The 4,294-nt window shown below is 35.3% G+C and overlaps 1 pseudogene; it reads right to left on the bottom strand.

Moving 5' to 3' along the window:
- Positions 1 to 2,967: 2,967 nt before the first annotated feature.
- LOC145159006 (chaperone protein dnaJ 11, chloroplastic pseudogene) lies at positions 2,968 to 3,609 on the bottom strand (annotated as a pseudogene).
- Positions 3,610 to 4,294: the final 685 nt, after the last annotated feature.

Here is a 4,294-nt window from a genome sequence, read left to right as displayed (position 1 = left end):
AGACCTGAATAAGCATGAGGTGATTTTGCTGAAGTTGGTTTGAAGTGAAGACAATGAGTAATCGTTCCTTCATATATGGTGGATGAAGACGAATGATGAACAAATAAAGAGGTATCAGATTGGAAATCATGAAACCCAGTTGAAACTAAGTATTGTTTTAACTTGGTAAACCAAGCTCGTGGAGCTTGGAGAAGACCATAAAGTGCTTTGTGTAGTCGACATACATGATTCGGTTTTGTAGGATCTTCAAAACCTTTTGGTTGTTTCATGCATACCTCTTCCAATAAATCACCATTAAGAAAAGTGTTTTTGATGTCAAGTTTTCAGATACACTATCCTTATTAGAGAGCTAGAGATAGAACCAACCGGATTGTAGTTGGTTTTATGATAAGACTGAAAGTGTCAAAGAAGTCAACACCGGCTTCTCTATTTGTTATGGTAATTATGAATTGGAGAACTAACTCTCAATGATTTTTCCTCTCTTGTTTACCTTTGTGTCAGGTAACCCAACATATAATTCTATAGAATGAATTCATAACTAATGAATATTATATTATTTTATTTAGTTACTAATTGATTTCTTATAAAATATTTATGTATCAATGCAAATTTGCTAAGTGATATGAAAATTTAGATTGAACTGATGGATTCTGACTCTGTAAACTAATTGATATGCAAAAATTGTTTATTCATTTGCTTTTCTTCCTGTCATTGCAAGTTTGCTAAGGCTTTCAGCAACACTTGAATCTTGCTACCTATATATGGTTTTTGTCAGTTACATGTATATTTTGTGGGTTTTTGAAACAATGAGTAATCAAAGGTAAAATTACTTTGGTCCCATGAATCGATGATAACGGAAGCATCTTGTATATGCAATGATTTTTGTGGATTGATGGTGTAATTATGAATTGGTGCTATAGCAAATACGATGTTAGAACGAACTTTGTTAAAGAAACTGGATTAAATCAAATACTTGATCTTTTGAGAAAAAAAAAAACAAAAAGAACATTGATCGAATGATTAAGAGTAAGTAAGAAGTCCATAACGAGGTAAGCTTATGTGGGTTGCAAATGGGTAAAACGTTTAAATAGAGTTGAAACAATTGTTTGTTTTACTTTTTATCCTAAATAGGTAAGTAGGTAAGAAGTCAAAAACATTTTCTATTTTCATAGAAATGATTTCTTCGTGTTCTTTTAATATTATTTTTCCTTTTTTTGTTACTAAAATTGAGTTTGTTTTCTGTATGTTTTTTTTCAAGGTATTATAGATGATCAACTTAGTTGTATAGTCCAACATAAGATATTTTCCTCATTGAGAGAGAAGCACATTGTTGTAAAGAACAATTTTCGATAAATTCGCAATGTTAGTATTTTTAAATGGTATCTTTATATCATTGTTGATGTTTTATACTAAGTTTGTGCCTTACATAAATTTATCACATTGAGAATGAAGCGGAATCTGGATTTTACTTGTAAATTTGTATTCAATTAAAGGTTATATAGTTAAAAGGTATGTTATATACGGGTTTAGTGTAATATACTGGGGCATTGTTAAATCTTTTTGCCCAAGGCATGATGGACCGACATATAAAGTTGTCATAGTTGGCAGCCTACCTTCCACAAGTTTGTTCCATTCCCATCAAGTGGTTAAGCATGGCAGGGCCGGTCATTAGGCATCAAATATCATCAAAGGCCATGGACGAGCCAGAAAAAATGGACCCTTATCTTTATTATAAGTTTTTATTTTTAAATAAAAATATATAATAAAAAAAATTAGACCCTGTGCGGCTGTCCACTTTGCCTCCCCCCCCCCCCCTGTGAAGCATGGGATGGGAGGCCGTGTCACAATACCTCATATAAGAAGACATAGCTTTAAAGGAAGAAATGTCATCGTATCTAAACCCATGTCTATGTGCCCTTGATTGATTATCCAAAAGTTATTTGAAGAAACCCTAAATCGCCACCATTATTTATCGAGGAGATCAAGATTTTGTACTTTAAGACTACTAATGTTGAGGCCCCCACAATCATTGGAGGCGAGAATCTTGTCCAAAGCAATCCAAGGCACCTTTCCATTGTCTATGTTTCCTCCCCAAAAGAACCTCATGTGAATCCTTTCCAAGGTGTTGAACCTTTTGATCGGGACCTTGTAGATAGAAAACAATAAATACACCGAGGAACGATTTAAATTGGGTCAGACGTCCTCTAAATGACAATGCAGAAAATTTTCATCTAGAAAGTTTAGAGGGGAATATTTCAATTAGCGATGACTAATGAATAGCATGGCTCATCGAAACCTCGATGAGGAGCCCAAGATAAGTCAAGTGTATGGATCTGACTGAACTAGACTGAACTACAGGCGGTCATCTATTTCCAAATCAGATCCATGGTGGTGAGATTGAACAATTTTCTTTTTAGGTGATTAACCTTGAGCCTAGATGAAATCTCAAAACATTTAAGAATCCAAATGAGGTTTTAGGCAGAAAATAACATCGTCCTACACTACTTGGGCATTTTCCATGGACCAAGATCCAAAAAAAAATAACATCCTCTGCATACTAGAGGTGAGGTATGACTGGTTCTCCGTTCGGAAGTTAGATGTGTGACGCGATGAAGAAAACAACATCATCTAGAAAGTTTAGAGGGGAATATTTCTTGTTATCAAATCATGTATAACTAATTTAATGAAAATCAAATATTTCGTAATTTAGTCGGCAATAAGTAAAACATGAAGGATAGTAAAATGTTTTTTTTTCTTCTTTTGCCATATAGAAAATGTGAACATTTTGTCAATATTCAAATTAAACATTCTAGAACAGAGAGACTTTAAGTCGGCAGTCCTATTCACTATTCTTGATATTTTATAAAATTAAAATGTCATAAGAAAAATCGAATGAGATTGGATTAACAATACCAAATGTCATGTTTGACAAGATAATAATTTCATCTACAAAAATTAACAAGACCATAAACAAAAACCCTAAAATCATATATTTCAATGCTATGGCTTTAAAATCTAGCCAAGTATTGTAAGATTCCATATTTACAAGCTCAAGATCTCTAAAATGGCGTTCGAATGTGAAAGGAGCAATTTCTACCAACACTGGTCCGTCTCCCATCTTCGACTCCTATACCCGCCGGAAAAACTCACCGGAGATGAACCACCGGCGCGTCTCTGCACCAGAGTTCGATCGTAGTCCGCTCGTTTCGCCGGATCTGTTAACGTAGCGTAAGCTGAATGCACTTTCATGAACTCATCGGCCGAAGAGTCAATCCTTCCGACATCAGGATGCAAAACTCTCGCTAATCTCCGATATGCCGCTTTCACTTCGTGTGTATCAGCTCCGATTCGAACTCCGAGCACTTCGTACAATGAGGAAGGAGTTTTATTACAGAACGATCTAATTGTTTCTTTTTTCTCAGCAGTGGCGTAAGCGGCTGAAATCGGAGCTCTTCGGAAGTTGACGGAGTTTGAACTTGATTTTGACGATGAGTTTAAGTTGAGGGGGAAATTAGGGGAAGTAAAGAAGGAAGATGCAGATGCAATCGAAATAGCCATTGATATGTCAATAAATTGTTTGTGTTGTGAGTTTTTGGATATGGATTTTGTATAGTGGATTTATAAGGGGAGATTTGAGGAAGAATACGTGTTGGTGAGTTGGAACTGAAAATGAGAGTTATCCATTTGAACAAATAAAAATAAAATGAGCCAGCAAACAATCTGTGGCGGGGGACCACAGGAATCTCTACCGGCGATCAACGGCGGATACTTTTCTCAAACGTCTAGAAGGGAGGAAACAATGCTTAAAAAAACAAACAACTTTAATATTTTATTCAAAACTGAATAATTTTTAGTAAATTAGACGAATACTTGCTATATGGTTAGGATAATTTATACATTTGGTCCATAAGTTTTTCTTTTTACCTTGGAAAGTTCTTACAATGTATTTTGTTGAGCGTGAGGGTTCTTCGTAAACATAAAAAGACTGAATTGCCTTTATCGAATATCTTCTAAAATTTCTTTCGTTTTTATTATTTACTTAAATCTTTTATTTATTTACTTGGACCCACTCGCACGTTTAAATCCAAAATATAACAGCTAACCCCTATAATCTCACTGGCAGTACTTTCAACCACTACCTCCGACAACCAATGCCATCAAACACGCCACCGTTTGCGGACATCGTCTTTCGGTGATTACTTCTTGTCTGGAGTACGACGACGTGAAGGAGTATGTCGAATACCTGAATGAACACGACGATAATGTGAAGAAGTGGTGTCGTTGGCAACCACTT

This window comes from Lactuca virosa, chromosome 2 (assembly GCF_052849685.1).
Source record: "Lactuca virosa cultivar CGN04683 chromosome 2, Lactuca_virosa_CGN04683_v6, whole genome shotgun sequence".
Classification (NCBI taxonomy): Eukaryota; Viridiplantae; Streptophyta; class Magnoliopsida; order Asterales; family Asteraceae; genus Lactuca; species Lactuca virosa.
This window is presented reverse-complemented; position numbering and strand designations above follow the sequence as displayed.